This window comes from Nothoprocta perdicaria, unplaced genomic scaffold, assembly GCF_003342845.1.
Source record: "Nothoprocta perdicaria isolate Ctin4 unplaced genomic scaffold, notPer1 scaffold_122, whole genome shotgun sequence".
NCBI lineage: Eukaryota > Metazoa > Chordata > Aves > Tinamiformes > Tinamidae > Nothoprocta > Nothoprocta perdicaria.
The window spans coordinates 1,885,039-1,905,655 of NW_020454339.1; positions in this window are offsets into that span (position 1 = coordinate 1,885,039).

The window sequence follows — 20,617 nt, forward strand, 5'->3', positions numbered from 1 at the left end:
AAGGAAAGGAAAGGAAAGGAAAGGAAAGGAAAGGAAAGGAAAGGAAAGGAAAGGAAAGGAAAGGAAAGGAAAGGAAAGGAAAGGAAAGGAAAGGAGGACAATAGCTCAGCTGCAAAGAAGTCAAATGCAAAAACTCTCTCTACTCCACAGATTCAAGCACTAAGGATATTTTTATCTTTCACAAAATGTGGGCATTTCAGCATGCCTTGCAGATCAGGAAATATTAGGAAGTAATTTGGTCATAATGGAAGTGAATGCAAATTAACCCAYTAGGGTAAAATGATTTTGTGGAAGTGAGGTGGGAGAGGGAATTTGCCTTCATCCAGAAAAGCAAGATGTGGAGTCTTAATTGCGTGATAGGAAGGCGGCTTTTCCGTGAGCAGCTTTAGCTTGTGGTTCAAAGGGGGTGGCGCTGCGTCCCACACGCTGCCTCTCCTGCAATCTGTTCATACAAGGACTGTCCATCTGCTTAGTTTAAACAGACCTCCAGTTGCTTATGTGTTTGTTCACAGATGTAAGTAGGAGGTTTGACTGCAGGTTTCTAAAACTTGAATCCAAGATTTTGAGACACATTTGCAAACATACTTGCACATAGCAGAGTCTTATCTATGTGCTGGGRAATGCTCTATGGTTTGACTTGCAAATCAGTTCCATTTAAATTGCAGCATGGTGGTGGTACTTCTGCACMTAAAATTAAATTTGCACAATGTCATTTCAAAGCAGTCAAAAGTTGCAAAATATATCATCACAGAAAATGCTAAAGACAGCATCCATGAAATCATTAAATACAGMATAATATTTTGTCGCTGTCGTGGCGGACTAATAATGGCACCTGGTCGAGGAGAGGAAAAAGAATTCTTCAAGGGAAGTTTGCATCAAAGAAAACTCATTCTTAAAATGCAGTGAATGCAGCACCTGAAAATAGTATTTTACTTTTCATTGGATTTCCAAGATTGCTTTACATTTAGATCAACTGCTATATTTTTAAGAATGGACTGAATTAGACTCTTCTTACGATAATTACTGATTAATACGGGAGTTTGATTACAACTAGGGACATCACCAGATCAAAGTTGAAAGTCTGACTTGCAGAAAGTGTTTCCTCAAGAATCTTGCAACTGCCCAAGTTCTGGATATTGGAAAGCTATCATGGAATCCAGCAAGTTTGGATTCCATTCCAGACCAGAATGCTCCAACCCATGACCATCCTGTTTTGGCAGAAAGTTACTTTGTAGGAAAATGTTACTACAGACATACAAGAAAAGATAAACTGCAACTAGATCCCTACTTTACTAACTGCAAAAGAATATTTAATTACCATCTACAAACAAGTTTTTTTTTTGTATGTGTATATGAATGTGTATTTAATTACCTAACCATATCCATTATGTTCATATTTGGTTTGGAAAAACCACTTGATCAGTGAAACACAACACATATAGATATATGGATGATTTCACTTTTAGCCTAAACATATTTCCAGTATGCGTATAAGTAAAAATTCCTTGTTACATGATAAAAGAACATTTTCCCAGTTCTCCATGTAGTTTCTCATCACACCTGGAATGACGCAGTCACTGAACTGCTGCACTGCTGCACAACTCCAACCTGCCCCAAGATCTCCCCTTATACAGGCGGTTATCTCCTAGAATACAATTACATTCCCAGGCACATGTTCACCAAGACAATGTAAATAAATATAGGAGGAAAAAAATGATCTCTTCCTTGACTAATTCTGTGACTCTGAATGACCCTGAAATCCTTCATACCTGCATCCAGCACACATAACAGGGCAGGCCGGAACGCCTTGTTATGTCTATTTCAAGTATATAGATTATAATATAATACCAGATACCACTGACTCTCCTTTACTTCTTTAGTTTTGTACTGATGTAATTTTCTGGGTATCAAYGGAAACCAGGATTTAGGTCCAAACCCTGCCAGGTACTGAGCATATCTGAGGACTGGTTAATCTCAGATCTTTCTAGCACTGTAGGGTCTGGCCCCTGTGTAGGTGCAAAAAGGAAGAGAATACCTGCAAGATTTCCTCATAGCTAAATGACATTTTGCATGAGTAGAAGTCCTTGGGAAGATCCCAGAAGTTTGGCTACAGATGTTTCCTTTGTGTCACCTGCAGTATGACTTCAGCTATAAAGGGCTGTCAAGTAACCCACAGGAACAGGCAGCCTTTGCAATCCATTTGGTATAATTTTTTAAAGTTCACAAAACTTGCCTGTTCTCACAAACCACTCCTTACACTTGGATGAGCATACTGACCTGAGACAAAAAAGCCAGAAAAAAAAAAAAAGATGGATTTCAGAGCAAAAGAGAAGCTTGCATGTTATGTCTGGTGCAATTGGATGAAAGGCCCCCCCCTTTTTTTTTTTTTTTTTTTTTTTTTTTTTTTTTTTTTTTTTTTTTTTTTTCTGGACTCAGAAGTGGAATTTACACTCCTTGAGTGAAATGAAATCTAAATAGGCTAAATTTTACCTTTCCCTACTGTGAATAACAAAATAAATAAATAAATAAATCCAGAGAGATATGTTGAGAATGAATCTACACCAAAGACCTTGCCAGCTCTTCATGAGGGGCTTTGCTTTTCTGGATTTTTATCACATCCCTACTGCTATCATTAAGGATGATGATCTGGATTTTAATTAGTAGGCTGTAGGCTTTCAGTCAGTTGCATACACCATTGAATTAACAGCCTCAAATTTCTGCTCTATTTACTTGACTCCAAATTATGGATGTTGCAGATTCTACTGAAAAGCCAYTCAAATGAAATGGAGCACTTGCATTTATTTATTTATTTCTAATTCTAAACACTAGCTGAACAAATGTGAATGATAGACCTGGCAAGCTTGAGTTCAGAAATCCACATACTGTCTTTGTAGGGGATTTAGAGCCCCATGAGCAAACATTCTGAGGTGATAATTCGAAAGAGTGGTAAAAAGACTGTTTTAGAGATGAGGGAAAAGTAGAAGCAGCAGAGAAGTGTGTATAAGGAAATGATTCTTCAAAAACTCAAGACAGAGTAAAAATAGATTTGATTAAACAGTAAATGGATAAACCAAACCAGACTACTCCTAGGAGGACTTCAGAGTGAATTTAATGAATATATTTCCTAATGCTTTGCTTATGTTTGTAAATGGAAGTATCTGCCCAACAAAAACATTTTCCACCTCCTCAGCTGTCTTTCAGAGCCACGCATACATAATTTCAGAGAACTTGTGCTTCATCCCTATAATCTTATTACTGCTCATCTATCTACAAAGATTTTTTTATTTTCAGAGCTTCCAGGGCATACCATAAGTAGGGTTCCCTCCTCCTTTCTTCCTTAGTTCTCTCCCTACTCCTTCTCCMCATTCCTGTCTACATCAGTGTGCATTATATATGGGGAAGTATTTGTTTTTACCAGAATTGAGTATTGAATCAAGAAGACAATACATATATGGAAGAAGACCTTGTCAATTCACAATGAATCAATGAAATCARTGTACCATTGAAAGGAATTCTATTACTTCAGTGTTTCTATGTTTTCTATATCACAGGGCACAGGGATGTTCTCTCTGGTTGCAGGTCTATTACCTTCCTATTGACTAAAGTTTACAAATATGAAACATAAGTGGATTGTCCTTAAGTAATTGGTAGAAGACAATTCTAGGTATAGTAATGTCTTGAATTATTATATGCTATCATTTTTAATATTATTTGTATATGTTTTCAAAGATTTGAATTTGGTTTTAGAAAATATTGACAAAATCAGAACAGAGTAGGTAAGGAAATAAAAACAACAAATTTATTCAAACAATGTTGTTCGAACAACAAAATCACTGGCATGATGAARTTCAATCAACAGTGGAACTTAGGTTTATTTTAAAAAGTCGGGCTCTCTTAAAAAACCTACTTGCAATGGTATAATACAGCTGTACTGGGCAAGTTAAAAGACAAGTATGTCTGAAGCATTTCTGAGCCTGTAGTTGATTGGATCCAAGTGTCCTCCTTGAGGTAGCAACTGTGTATGAACACTCAGAAATTCTTCTCCTTCCAAAGAGAACTTTTGCAAAATAGGAATGAAGTTTTTCCTGGCTTCCATCTAGCTGCCAAGAACATGTGTCATCTTGTTTTGTATTAATGAAAGCCCAAAAGGTAAAACTGGTAGGGAAGAAATAATTTTCAATACTTTAATGCTTTTATAAATAGTCTTGTTATTGACCAGCAYGAAGAATGAGCAACATTTTGCAGGGAGCATTGAATGTGAGGTTGATAACTCTGCCTCTAAAGCAGAAGAAAATGCTTCACCCAAAGATTTCCTGCAGGGTGGGGATTGCAGATGTGCTGATGAGTTTATTAGCTGTAAAGCTTGAAAATATATTGCATCTTAATTAATTGTTTAAGGCATTATCTGGAATTGAATTTTTAGGAAATACGCAATCAAACCAAAAATCTGGGACTGATATGGTCCTATAACCTAGAGACAAAATAGTGCATGGGCTGCATACACGCAGCTTTGTTGAACTGACAAGGTCCATTCACATTTGAGTATCATATATTTGTCAATGCTACTATCCAAAGATTTTTTGTAGGCACCATTTGCTGGCTAACAAATAAAATTCAGTAAAAGCGTATAAATTGCTAGCAGACATTTTAGGAAAAGAATTGCATATAATTGGAATAATTAAGGATGACATTATTAACTCAGCAGTATTAGCCATTGATAATATAAAGGCTCCATTGTTTTCATTTAAAAAGAATCTGAAAGTAGGTCTTTGATAACCAGAAGTTTCTTGCTTCTTGATCTACACTTTGCTAACTGGTGTCTGATCATCTACAAGATATGCAGGACTAGTATGAGAAGGGAGGGACATGGCAAGGGCCTTGGCAGTTTCTAATTGTTTTTCTGGATTTTTTTTTTAGGAAGAATTGCTAGTAATATTGTTAAAGTTTTCCAAAAAAATCACTGTATCTTTAGAAACTTGCAATCAGAAAAGGTTAGTAAGAAAGATTTTCTCATTTATATACCCACCTTCTAACCTGTTCTTCCTTTGATGTTGCTGTAGGAAATTACTGCTTTAAGAAAGGAAAGGCGATGGTCTCATCATTTTCATATTTGTTTTGTTAATGTTAATGACTTCAGGCAAGAGTTAAGGTACTGAAATTACTATTACTTTGATTTTTTAAAAATAAATATTTATTTTTTCCCCTTTATTTTTAAGCAGTTCCTACATATCATAGGATTCCTACATATCATAGATATCATACATATATTGCATATTTTTCAGGTGTGATAAATCACATCAAGCAATCACTAGAAGAGAACAGAAMAAAAATACATTTATAGAAATGTATAATAAATGCTGAAACTGTTTCCTTATCCTGATATACTCTAATTGGGTGTGCTTATTAGCATTTGAAACGTGGTAGTAGAATATGCAGGTAACACCTTTGGCAGACAGCTGTTCTTGTCTGAAATCCCTCAAGGTAAAGGAAATTTTGTCTACAAAGCATACATTCATAAAATGTTTTTATTTTCAAAATACCATGTAAGAGAAAAAAATAGATAAAAAGAGATGGTTGTAAATATTCTGTTTACACAGTTCAGATAGTTTATTGAAAACTAGCTATTTTTCTGCTCCTTAGAGAAAACATTGCCTAGCAGTTACTCCATTTTTTAATTCTTAAATAAACAATATTATCAAATAGGATAGTCAAGAGCAGGGCAGAGAAGTTCCTAATAGGCAGAGGGAGCTACTGTGGATCTATCCATCCTGGTAACTCTCTTTTGTCCAGGAGTCTGCAACAAATACTAGAGCAAAAGGCTCTTAGTTGACCAGTTGCCCTTGAGTAATATCTGAACCACGACACAAAACTTTTTTTTTTTCTTTATTTTCCATCTCTGACGTTCTCATGGGTACTTTATGTAACTGGAGAGCAGGGATAATAATCCTACGGGCAGCTGCATGAGTAAGTGCTTAGTTGACAGGACTGGGATATTTATACCCATCAGCTGCTTTATAAGCTGTCTCCTTTGCCTTGGTCAAGCAGGATGTGTGCTGACTCTGAGAGGGTGGCTGAACCTCCACTGGGGAGGTCACACAACACCAGGTTGCCTGGGATGCGGATGAGGCAGGAGAGAGTCTCCTGCAGAGCTTTCCTGCATATCCCGATTTTCCTGAATTTGCAGGGATGCTGAGCGGGGCAGGTCAACGGTGTTGGCCTGAGGCAGCTGGTTGCGTGGGACGTAAGGAGGGAGAAYAGCCCTGCAAAAACTCTGGAGAGGCGTTTGGAAAGAGCCATCGCAGTGTGGAAACAGATACACTTTGACGGAGGCAATAAAGTATGTGGAACTGTGGACCATGGAATAGTAATCAAGGACACAGTAGTTTCTTTCTTTTGTTCCCTTCCTGGTCCTAATCGCAGCTTGAGAACTTGGCAAAGGGTTTCTTGTGAAAAATGACAAGTGCAAAATAAATCTATTATGCTGAATTGTTTCTAGATGTTGAGCTAGACAGCTCTGAGTCATTATGTTCTCATGTGTGCTGCACATCCGCCCACCATATATTGGCTGAGCACAACCATAACCTTGCAGTCATTATAGCTCTGTCTTTAACCCATTTCTTCTGCACTTGCTGCCTTGGTATTGAAATGCCAAACAAACTTACAGTTAATGGACTATTAAACAAAACTTTGTACAAAAGAGACATCCTACTCTTTCATAGCACAAGCCAGATAAGACTATGGCTACTTTCTATGAGTGTCTTCAACTCTCTCAATGATTTTTCAGTTCATCTGCAGAGATGGGTTATGGTTACAGTTTCAGGTGGTATCTTATTTAAAAGTGACTTGTTACTTTCAATATTTTTTGCTATAGATAAACCTCACTTTCATCTTTTAACACTGTGTGAATTCAAATTCTAAACTTGAGAAAGTAAATAACGTAAATCTATTTTCTTTCAGGAGCTCTAAATTCAAATTTAAATGTAAACCGTTTAATAAAAAAATCTGCAATTTTAAAATACTCTAATATACATACAGGAACATACATAAGCAATTATGATTATATCTCCATAATCATTTATATCTATATCCATGATGTATATATGTCTCTATGCTAGTATTTGTATTCATATAAATATATATATGCATGTATATATATGTATACACACACATGTATATACTATATATATGTATACACACACATATACACATACATGATTAATTCTGCTACCCATTTAAAAAAAATCAGATCTTACAGATCCTCAGAAAAATAATTTATCAACCTGGAGATTCAACCATATCCACAAGAAGAATTAAAATACATGTGGGAAGAACAATTTGTTGGATTTTAAGAGATGTTTTTTGTCAGACTTGAGAATTTAACTGTCTGTTTATAATTTGGTTTTAAGTAGCAAATATCTATTTGAACATCTGGTAAGATTATAATTGAACTTTCCTCTCTTACATCATTTCCTCCATAAAGTACTTGGAAGGATTGCATTATGTGACCTCAGAGCAATGAACAGTTACAGTTATTAGGTCAAATCTTTCAACCTTCATAACAAAATTTCAATAGCAGTGTTGTTGCTATTATTAGACCGCAAAAAAAAAAAAAAAAAAAAAAAAAAAAAAACCACTACCATTTTGGTCTCTCATTACATTTCCTTTTACTTCAAGATGAAATTCATCTCTTGCAACTTATATTTAGGATAGTGAATTAGAACCTTTTTTAGTCTGATGGTTCCCTAAAAGTTACCTTTTATACNAAAAAAAAAAAAAAAAAAAAAAAAAAAAAACCCACAAAATTTAGAAAGGATTATACTTGTGTCAGATGTCATTTCAAACTTACATCTTAGAAATTAAGTAGTGCTTTATTTCTAAATAAGTTTTTATGGTCTAAATATTCTCTCACCATACAGAGGTCAGATTTTCTTGATTAAAAGATTAATTTAGCTTGAACTTCATTCAAGCTAAATAAATCTTTTACTCTGCCAAGTAACTTAGCTTACCTGAACAAGACCTTCATAAAGTCGGATTTTATTTTATCAGTACAGAGATCACAGATTCTAATGTAATTTAAATGCCTGTAGAAGGATGACTAGTGGTGGAAAGTTTCTACATATTCTCAATGTTCCTCTGAAACAAAACTTTTCCATTGAGTCCTTTCTTCTTCACTGTTGAAAACATCACCACTTTGGCTTTCCCTAGGCCTGTAATCTTGACACCATCTTGAGTTCTTTTATCTATCTTGTGTCCAAGACTTGCAGACCTTTTCTGGATAACTTATCTAACACACAATACTATCCTTTCCATAGCTAAAATTCTGACAAAGATTACCTTGTTATTCAATGACGGGAATATTTTCTTGTCCTTCACAACACATTATTGTTTTATTGTTTTTTTTTTCAAGAATGTTGCTGCAAAATTATTTTTGCCAAGCCATTGCTGTGAGCACATGACCCATTTCCTTATCTTTGTATACTTCTCATTTCTTTATTACATCAAACTTCATTTGCCTTTTTTTTCAAGGTTCTTTGCAATCTTATTTTGGCTTATGCCTTACTTCTTCCAGTTTGAGATCCTGAGAAGCAGATTCCTATATGTATGTAACCCCAGACTCACTTCTTTGATTTTCAAACCACAGTTCTTTCTCCCACTATGTTATTGAAGCTTAGGTGGGTACATGCTGCCTGCCTTTACCCCTTGCACAGTAGACTGAGAGCTCTGCAGAAACTCTTCACACCAGTGATGCTTTAGAGTGCCTTGCTCTACTGCTTACCCTGCTCAACACTATTGCTAACTGCTTGTTTGCATTCCCTTGGGAGCATCCTGGAGTTTCCTYTCATAAATCAGAGGCAGGTCTTCTGGTTTTGTGTACAGCACCCAGCACAGTGGGTTGGTCTGTGGCAGGAGCTTCTGGGGTCTRTGGTAGTAGAGATCTCATAGGTAGTAGAGATCATAAAGAATGTTTTTTTTGAAACTGAAGAGAAAATGAACTCCAGACCCATGTGCAGAAGACAACGGTTTGCTTGGATGTATCAGAAAGATACTGAGTTTGCTTGTGCATAAATTTGTTTTTGAGGCTGATGGGTCAATGATATTTTTCAGCTACAATTAAAAAATGTCCCTTGTGTTCCTGATTTTCTAAATTCATGGCAGGAACTTTGCAATTAATTCGCTATTTGGCAAATCTACATTTGACAGACTAATTTGTGAATTAAAAAATAGGCTTACAAATTTACAAAATCTCATATGATGGTTTATCTGTTTATTCCTCTAAACATTCTGGATCGCTACATGCATCACTGCAACTCTAAAAGCTAATGATTAGAAGTAACAGCTTCAAGTTATATGACCTTATCTTCCTTGTGTAATTTTTTATTTTATACAAATTAGCATCAGATTAATAGGCTATAAAGCTTTCCTTTTAAATTGTTCTAGTGAGCAATCAAATTAAAGTGCTTCTCATTCCATTGCATTTTTTATTTATTTTACCTCTTTTTTTTTTTTTTTTTCTCTTATTGGAGCGTCTTTGAATCGTGACTGATCATATAAATGAATTTTCATAGCATGTGTTTAAAAAAAGTGTGGGTTAAGTCTGGCACCTCTGACAAGCTCCCAACCTCTCCTTCAGCTTCCACACTTTCCAAATTCTTATTTCTCTTTTATATTACTGATGTAACAAGAGAGACAAGATTTGTGGAGAAGCAAAATCACTTTTATTGTGGTTGTATTTGGRATTATAAATAAGCTTTCAAGAGTCTTCTGAAATAAAATCAGTGAACTGATTTTAATTCAAGGTAGTAATTAAAGGATAATTTTGAAWATGCTAAATATTTTATATTTGAAATGAAAATTTCTCTTACATTTCTTTCATCAGGCTGTCTCAGAATGCTGCATGAAATCTCATGAAGAAACAAGACTGTTTAGCAGAAAGTGTTTTCTTTTTTCTGCAGTTTTTCCCCCAATCTCTTCAGCACTGGAAGTAGCTCCTGTGCTGAACAACCTATATTTTCTTCTCCATATCTCTTATCAGATCTGTTTTATGTCTGGCTCTCAGTAGCTTTCATTCTACCTCAGATAGGGACAGATAAGCATGAAATAAATGATGAAGGCAATTGMCTCATTTAACAATTTGTAAGCCTGCAGTGGTAAGACTGCATGAGGAGATGAATTATAAGACCTATGTCATGGAGGTGTGTTCTTCAAGGAAAGTTTGAGTACAAAGTTGAATGAGCAAAGGTGGGACTAGAAGATAAAGACGTTTTTAAGAGGAAAAATAAGAGGGGGAAAAGTAAGAAAGAACTGTAAGGCATTTGAAATTGCTCTTACTGAAGGTCAGAGAAATAAACTGGATAAAAAAATCTGTGAAGCAAGGACGTTGAATTCTGGATGGAATTTCCAGCATGAGCATATCTAAGGAAACCTGTAGGTACAGGCCTATATAGGCAATTGTCCAGATCTACTTCCAAGGATCAGGAAATAAGAAGCAAATTGTAGTAAATGATATAATTAAATTTATAACATTCATCCATATGCTAACATTTAGATATGCCTGAGAGAGACTCTTCAATCCTGCTTTCAAGAAACACAGAAATAACTGGTACATGAAAAAAATGAGAAATGTGGCTTCAAAATATTCTGAATTAAGACATCTGTCTCTTCTCTGCTTCCTGCTTTGTTTCTCTCCTGCCTCCTTTAAAATCTTCCCTATATCCAGTTTAAATCCAGAAAGTGACATAATTTATCATGGTAATGAGTAGTGTGTTGAAGTGGAACTGTGATTCTCTAGTACATAGGTGTCTGAGGATTTGTAAGAAGATTTTTAATGTTTGTTTAATATTCCTTTGGAATATATTCTTATTTTAAGAATATATTCTAAAAATATATATTCTTATTTTAAGAAAAATTTTAATAGAAAAAATAGCTATTCACACCAGTGTAGTGTGCTTGCTATGTGCTACAATATAGTGTCTGTTTAGGAGCAGCCATATAGCTATTGTGACTGAAAAAAAGAGCAATATTTAACATTTTACTTCAATCTAGGGATAATTCTTCTGCTCTTAAATTGAATACCGGATAGAATTGTTGGATAGAATAGAATGTTTCAGAAAATAGGACCTAATTTTCATATTTCTGTTTGACAGGCATATTAAATTTTTATTCATGTCAGCAAGTCGAGCATCCTGATGCATAAGCAACTTGGTGCAAAATGGACCTCTTATTAGAATATCTGCAAAGGACAGGATTTTCAGATCAAGATTATTCTCTTCACTTAAACATTCTGTATGTCTTCACCCATTCTTTGATGCAAACATGGGTGCCATTGTTTTTTAACTTTGCACAGACCTAACAGAGCACCTTTTTCTATACTCTTTCTGGGAATGAACTAAGCCAATATTACTTCCGTATAACCTTGTGCACCCTGCTCTTTGTGTTATAGCACATGAAAACTGTAACAAGGAAAACAGCTATCAGAAAACATTCCTTTCTTTCTCTGTGTATTTAATCTACTCACCGCCTAAGAAGTCTGTGAATTCCTTTTCTGTAAAGAAAAGCACCATGCTATCGACTGTTTAGCCCTCCAACCATGTCAATCAATAAGGCTCCAGACTGAAAAAAAAAAAAAAAGATCTGAATACTGCAGAAAAAAAAAAAAAAAAAAAGATCTGAATACTGCAGATTTGGGGGATAACTTCATTCCCACTCCTACCCATCAGTTTCCAAATAATCCATCTTTTTAGTTACTTACTATTTCTTTCCCCAATGCTGAGGCTGTATCCTTTATRTTTCAAAGGCTCACAATGCTCTATGACAAGGCCTTCTTAACAGGACCCTCAGGAAAAATTCCACCAAAAAAAAAAATTGCAGAGAGAGTCTCAGTTGTTCTTAGAATTGTTCGTATTTTTGTTCTCACAGAATAGTTTGTTGTGAAAAAATGCTGATTTAACAGAATTGAAATGACTAATATTAATATTAATTGAAAGGAAACCTATTTCCATAAGAGACAATTTGCCTCCCCTGGTTGCCAATTTCCTCAAAGACCCACACTTAAGTGCAGGCTTGATAATTTTTCCCAGGTTCCTGACTGCCATTTCCCTTCCTTTAACATCTCAATAGGGAATTAGAGATCTGAAAGTTCATAAGCATCACGTTCATCATTCTACTCATTTTACCAGCTGCCTGTCTGGAGGACTGCAGAGATACTCTGCCTAATTAGAGGAGCTGTTGTTGACCTAGCTGGCTCCAGACGATACTAGCCAACCAAAGAAACCGATCAGCCCTGATGGCCACCCATGCATTTCAGTTCCCAAATTTCATGCTTTTTTTTTTCCCCTGAATTTATTTCTCATGCAAAGTGTTGCTTCTCATTCAAGTTTACAATTTCAGGCTCATATCTCAAGATATCTCAAGTGTTCACTCCTCCTCTTTTTTTTTTTCTTTTTTTGGTAGAAAAGGATTCCTAGTATTTCATTAAAAATTTTTCTTGGTGCACAAGAATTGCAAGCCCTCTTCATTCAGATGCAACTCCTCTTTAAGTTCTTCACTCTCTTCTGTCCAAATTTATCTGATTTAGTGTTCCCTTGGATAGAAAGGTAATTCTTTGGTTTCGTTTTGAGCTCTTCACTGCCTCAGATACCTTCACTTTTGAGCACTATGTCCCTGGGTATTCTTTCAACATCTTTCTATTTCCAAAATTCGTTTATAATTATTTTAATTTTCAGAGCACCACTGTCTTTCGGTGAGTTTTTGGTAATACACAAGTGTTGATGCAGGTTTCTTAGTTTTAGTTAGGAAGTATCTTAGTTAGAGAACATCTACCTAAGGAAGTTATTGGAACTGGATTTGTCTCATTACACTCTCATTTTGASTCATAGGCCTCTCCAGCCACTACCCAAAGGGACTTTCAGTGTAAGTCAGGACAGAGAAATAAATTCACCTCCAGATTTCCAAGAAAGTTTCTTTTTTTGTTTATCAACAGACCATTGAGAAGACAGTAATCTAAAGCTGATGATCCAAATTGTTATAAACTTTGATTTAGCTAATCTTCTGTCTTATATCTTTATATAAAATAGCCACTAGATTTGCCATTTTAGCCCTTGATTATTTCATACTCAGCAGTAACACAAGGCTTCTCTATATTGGCTATAGCTTAATGCTTGCTATAGTACTTTACCAGAAAGCTAAAGAAGTCTTATCCCACATCTGTATATGGAAACTGAATTGGAAGAAGAACATAACAACTTGTACCTTGAAAGATTCTAGTTGTTATTACTGATACATTGCAATCTCACTCCATCAAATCGTTGAGAATCTACTCCATGCTATTTCTGTACTTTTTGCCAAAATTCTTGTCCTCTTAGTCTTGTCTCAATTCTAGCTATACCTCTGTATGTCTTACTCAATTTTTAGTGTTTAACTTATAAATTATGAGATTGCTATTTCCTTAATCAACACTTAACCCAGTCATAAATAGGTTTTCATTATCATGTTGCTTTTCCCACTTTCCCACACAGATGTCAGCTGTGTAGGCCAGGGAGTCCTAATAGAAATTCTGGGCAGTCTCAAGTCAGATATTGTATGTGTGTGGGGTAAACTCCGGGGTGCAAATTTATGAAGTTTGCTTTTGACACCTGCTAGCCAAAAGTGAAAAGATACTCCTACACTTGCTGGAGATCCCAGGGACAGAAAAGCCCAAAAGAGCAGGAGATTCTGCCATGTCTTGGAAGGCAAATTAAATGAAGGGACATATTTTGTACACAGTTCAGTAACATGGTGGTGGGCAGCGTTTTTGTTAAAATTCTGTCAAAATTCAGGATTATTAAATGCTGCCATAACTAACAGTGCTGCTATGTGAGTGAGTGCTCCTGGATAGCTGGGTGAGGAATCCTAGACGGAGTAAATAGCTACACAGTGTAATAGCAGTTCTTTCCCCATGGCTGATTCAGGAACAAAAACTTCTTTGAGTCACTGTGTGTCAACTGCTCCGTTGACACTTAATATGCCATTTGGGCAGGCACAGTGAGTTCTTGAAGATAAAGCTATAAAGCCATGACTTGAACCTAGTGGGAATTTTGCTGAGGGCTTGCTCTTCAGTAAGACTCGTAAGTAAGACTCGTGCTGTTTAGATATACATTGAAATCATAGATTAGTTATGGAACTATAATTCAAACAAGTAGATCTTCTGGTCCCTGTTTGGATTTCCACTCAGGCCACTCATAAGGACTGTTAAAGTAGAGTGAGACATCCACCCAATTCTAAAGTAGAAGAAGGGCTACAGAGAAACCTCAGGAATAACAGCTGAAATGCAAGGACAATGGCAGGCACCTCTTAGCTGAATCCAGTGGCTGCCTATGTCAGCATGCATCATGTAGCCTGGGGAAAAGGAAAGCATGCTATCTGAAAGCACTTGTGATTTAAGTACTCTCCCCATTCCCTGTTTTGTAAATGCTGCTTCWCATGTGCCTCAGTGGAAATGAAAATAAATTAGTTCTTTCACTTCTCCCACTCTGTAACTTGAAACAGAAAGAGTCTCTGCTGAAGCACAACAGCAATAGGCCACTTCTGAGCCAGTCCAGTGCCTCTGGTTTGAGAGATGTCTTGTGTCCTTACTTGATGTTGGTTGGGTGATCTGTCTATTCAACTGTAACCTGAGATGCTCCAGGGGGCACTGAAATTTTAGAAATACTGGAGCTTAGGTAAGTAATAGTGCTGAGCAGACATCCATCTGCTTCTGCTCAAATACTGTAAACTCTGAAGGTAGGCCTAGTTAACAGAAAGGACAGATGATAGCATAGCTGCTTTTTAAAGCTGAAAGTATTTAAGGAAAACATAAGTTCATGGAATTATTTTTATTCTTTGAAAACTCAAATTTGGAAACTAATTAGCTTTTGTCAAGAAAAAGAAATGTTACAATGATAAAAAAATGGTCCTGTGACTTTAAGTAGTAATTTCCCAAATGTATTAGTTTTCTTCTGAGAGTCATGTAGCTCCTTATATCTATTTGCCAGGGGCCAGCAAGAACCTCTGACCCATTTTTTTTTCCCCCACTAGAATGAATATTTATTGATACAATCCTGTATTTGTTCCTAGGCTGTTTTTGAAACATCAAAGTATTTCTAATTAGATTTTAAGTAATTGCCTCTCACAACATACGTTTTATTGTATACATCAATTTASCTAATTATGAAAGTAAAATGTTAACAAAAACAAAGCAATTTTGTGTTTCTCTTCATTTCCTGAAAGAACATTGAACAGCAGTGATGCCCCACACTGCAGATGTTCAGAACTACTTTCTAGATCTTTAGTTACACCAAGGCACCTTTACATATCAGGAAAAAAACTCATTTATATTTTAGGTACACTAAGAAACTCTAGGTTATCTATGTGAGGTAAATCATATTTTCCCAGTTATTGACAGAGAAAAGTTATTGCTGCAATTTGAATATTGTTTTGGATTATGTTTATTAGCTTGGTCCTCTAGATGAAAAAATCTCAGAGAGACGTCCCTGCAACRGGATCCAGACTGCAAAACTTACAGGGAATGTCAGTACAGGCTTATTTTGCACTTCTACTTCCCACAGTTTTATAGGGTTTACTTAGAAGAGATCCCTCATTATTCTTCCTCAGATTGGTAAAAGCTCTCAGATCAACAGCTTTTTCCTCCAAAAAGCCAAAGCCTTGTTATTTTTTTATGAACTATAGACTTTTTTGGATGAACAATACCCATGCATTTGTTGTTTGGGGTTGTTGTTTTTCCTATTGACACTCCTGGTAGACCTCCTTGTAAGACTGATTTCTTAAAATTAGTTCAGAGAAAATATTAGTCTTTAAAAATATTACTGATGGAACCCAATCTCTAGGATAAGTAGCAAAGTAATAAGGGGATTACACTGGGGACATGAAGAGAAAGATATGGATTAAGGTAAGAGGTAGCTGACAACCAAAGGAGGTCAAGAAAGAATGTACTCCTTCTTGAACTCTGAATTTTGCCTTGATCCAAACTGAAACCCACTAGAAATGATCAAATGTGTAATCTAAGGAGTTTGTTTGTGCGTATGTGAGCATGTGGGAACCTCCTTTTTCTGTGTTAAGGGACACAGAAGGAAAGTTCTCTATAAGGAATTTAACTCAGTTAAAAAAGCACGGCAGRATTATTCAGAATTATTTCTGTGGTTGTGCCTAAAAATGTTTCTAGGACTAATGTGCTTACAATAGCAGGCTAATTCATTCTATCTGAACAGGTGCTTTTTCTCACTAGAAKGATGTCTGCCTTGGCTCAACATAGACATATTTTCTGCACAATAAACTCTGCTCTACATTTATTCTACTGTTTTCAGACATCCATAGGGCATTTAAAACAAATCTAGGCCATTTGGGAATCACTCACAGAAAACTTCAGTGAAGGTACCAAGCAAGTGGATAGATACATTTTCTTAACTGCATCAGCACATTCAAACCAAGACATTTCTCCATTGACAAAAAACAACGTTTCTGTAAGTTATTCATACAGTGCAAGCTTGCATTGGATGGAGAATATACTTCAAGAACACCACTAATGTCCGTCTGTGGTTTCTTTTTCATGGTTTTCTTTCTCAACTYATATACAAATCCATTACTATATTCTTTCTCTCTCCAATGAACTGAAAATTTCTGAAATTTCTAACTGAACTCTAGACTGACTAAAAAACAAAAATAATTACCTTATCGTTATGAGGTAATAGTTTTGATGTCTTTACTAATATCATTATGTAGCTGTGAAGCTCACTGATCCTTAGTACTCAGAACTCAGCTAATTTCCCCATGGAAATGAATTTTGAAGTCCAAAGATTACTATGTACTTTGATTGTTAACTGACAACAAAGYACTATGAGTGTATCTTTTGTTTGATGTGTTGCCCATTGTTTGCTTAAAATTCAAATGCTTTCTCTAGGTTGCATGTAGCCGCCTTGCATTAACTAATAAAGAAATCCAACATATAATGCTAATTTCAAATATTCCTGGAAGAATTTTGAAGAAGAAATGTCCTCATTTATCTTAGAGGAAAGCAAAAATATTGACTTGACCTCTATCTAAGATTCAAATATTTTATACAAATACACTATGAATTTTCCATTTCTTTGGGAAATACTTAACTTAGAAAAAGCTAGAATGAGATTGGTGGTTCATTATTTTTTCTTTCTTTTAATGAAATCTCTTTTTGCATACATGTTACAGTTCTGTATGATATAATGAGATGATACTCTTTCCCAAAAGCCGTGCCTCATTCAGGCAAAATGAAGACGTGCCTCATTCAGGCAAAATGAAGAATTCCAGGAGGAATCAGAGTGGTGGGACCACTAAATCTAACACTCAAAGGACTCTTCCTTGTTACGAAACCTGGAAAATATGTAATCCATGAAGAAGGAAATTAGGAGATTATTGAAGTATTGTGGGAGCAGGATGTTAAATACAAACATTTCCTTGATGGATGATAGTTCCGTATTTTCCTGCAACTCAACATCTGAAAAACATGAAATTCATTCATAAGGTCTTCTAAAAGATTAATTAAGTGATCTTCGTGAAACATTCCTTTGAAACATTCCTCCTCCATACACAATGGAGGAGCTCAGGTGGAAATGAATAATTCTGTATTTAGAGCAGAAGCTTAAATGGCAAGCTGTAAATAATGCATTGAAATACTCACTCACTGAGGATAAGAAGCATTTTTTTCACCATTATAACTGCTCATTCTGTTATGCTATTCATTGTGTGCCCTGGATGAGGCAGGTGTTCTGTGGAAAGAGGAATATGCAGCAGAAACTTGAAATATGTGCTAGTAAACACAGAGAATTAAATCTGACCAGATCGTCAGGCTGAAGTTGACTCACATCCACCCACCACGCAATACAGGCCAAGCAAACATAAGCATTTTTGAATCTATACATATCTAAATATCTTTAGTTTTCTCTTACATAACTGATTCTCCAATCTGCCAACCAGCCTCATAAAAATTTGTATCCCCTTCTGCAAGTTTAATGAATGAAGCAACAAAGATTCTCTTCAATTTATATTCAGTACTCTAAATGATGTGAGTGTCTTCTGAAATGGCATTAAGACTTCAATATATCTACCACCAATATACAAGACTTTCTACAATCATCTTTGTCTTTTTCACAGATAACATTGGCAAATGCAACAGATATCCTCTCTTTCCTCTTTCAACTGATGGATTCTCTGCTTTTAAGAGAAATTTTTAATTCCTAAATTCATGTCTTTTTATATTTTACAATGAGGTTTCTTTCTGTTACGATTTCCATTACTATTTCTTTTTTATTACTTCAGTCTCTAAATTTTTTCTCTTTCATATTATTTGTTACACCTGTGTAATCTTTCTTATTCTTTCATGCAAACGTCATTATGTAAACTTTTAGTAAGCAAAAGAGTTTAATTTTAGCTAGTTCCTCACTCCCAGTACAATTCTTCTKGAATAAATCCTTATCTCATCTATATGAATCCATGAGGTCTAATACAGCCCTATCTGTAGCCCTACAGAACATCTTCAGGAAAATCAAATATATGAGGTCTACTTCAAATTCTGATCTTAAACACAGTAATATTAGTTCAGCCTTTCACAATCTTTATTCTGTAAATTCAGATTTTATTTAATCTTTTAACATTTTTATGCAGGCACTAATTCCCCTTAAACTCCCTGCTTTTTAAACCCTAGCAATTTAATTAGAGATCTAGTACCATTACTCTGCAAATATCTATGACATTCATACTCAATGCAGTTCATAGTGAAGCAATTCCTGGCTCTGCTGTATCTTTCTTTATTATACTGTTAAATATACTTAGTAATCTCTATGCACTACTTACATTTTCCATGGTAATAAACATAGAACAGTTCATTTTATATTTCTGTGCAAGCCAAGATAAATGGGTAGAGAGAAATCTCAGTTACACTTCTTGAAAGTTATATTCATTTCCTGGAATGCACTAGTAAACTTGTATTTTGTTTTTTTGTACAACCCAATCATGCAGAATCACCTAAAAGATGTGTGTGAAATGAAATAAGAAGCCACAACAGCCAGATTCTAAATCTGACTTTACAAGAAGTTAATTTTATGGTGTTGGGAAAGCCTAGATTACTCTGGTATCATTATGAGTCAAGGCCTAAATCATTTCAGTGCTTTAAGATACCTGCAGGCTTTGGATGCCATCTCTCTTCAGAGCCTACCTCCCTTGGAGCAAGGTGGACATGAAATCTCCTCACTATTCCTCAGCTTCTGTGCAGTTTGGTTTAGACTGTTCCTGGTATTTAACTGGGCTAAATGTTTGCATTCTGCATAGATGTTGCTACTCACTCCATACTGTTAAAATGCATGCATGAGATGACGTAGTCATGTCAGCTGAATTCTTACAATTTCATGCATTTACTGTACTTTTAATTAATGTCATATCTAAAGTAATGTTTTCTTATTTTATGTCTCTTTCCCTGAGATTTAAGTTATTATGAGAGACACAACAAGACTCACATTAGTACCAGAGATCAGCTCATGGGCAATAATCTATTAAACCACTGCACCTTGACTGCTGTGTGTTAAAAACCTGTTTCCCTATCTGGATAACAGAGATAATATTTCCTCGGCAGTTCTCATGAGAGTRTTGGAAGGATTAAAGTTTGCACAGCACTACAAAATGCAAACTACTAYTGAAAATGAATCAAACATTAAAATGATCTTACTCTTTGGAAGTGATAACTGAGCACGTTCAGTCTGCCAGAGAAAGCAAAGCAGTCATGCACAACATGAATATTTCCTGTCCATCCTGTGAAAATATGGTCTTGATCTTGAAAGCCTAGAACAGGTCACAGCTCTAAGGCATTAGAGAATAAACAAGAGAGAACAAGGACTGTGTGTTAATATCTTTTGTCTAATTAGGTGTATGTGACTTTAATATGTGTGCATGTATTTAATAGGCATTTTCATGAGATTTCCAATGAATTTGCTGTTGATAAATTATYTAACAGACAGTTTAATATTGCTGTGAAAGTGAACTTAACTCTATGGTCCTTCTGTGAAGAGCAAGATTTATTTGCCATCTATCAAAGTTTAATGTATGCAGCCTGTCTCACGGAGAACAATAGAGCAAGGGAAAGGGAACAGTATCACAGAGTAGAGTTTACACTTTTGACGGTGTCCCAGCTTTACTCTGCTTGCTCTCTTAAAAGGGAGATGATCAAAGGCCTGGAAGTGCCACCTCCTCCGAGAGCTGCCTGGCAAGTGCAACGTGATCCCAGCTTTGGTGCTGCCAGAGCRGCAGGCTGCTCTGTGAACTATCCGGGCTCTTGTTATCGTTCATCTGTCAAACCTGCTGCTGCAGAAAGAGCTGGGGGTTGAGGTCAACTTGTAAAGCAGCAGCGATAGAAGCTGCGAGATGTACTCTCCTCTTTGGTGAGGCAACTATCAGCTCTCCTTCTGTAATGCGTGCAGTTAATCCACTGCCTAAATAAACGCTAAATGTTGTTTCCTTTCTTTGAACGATGATTTGTCCGTATAGGTGCTAAAAATGAACATGCTTTTGGTCATGTTCCCGTGGTTCCTCAGAAATCTGTGACTGAGGGATGACATTTGTTGAT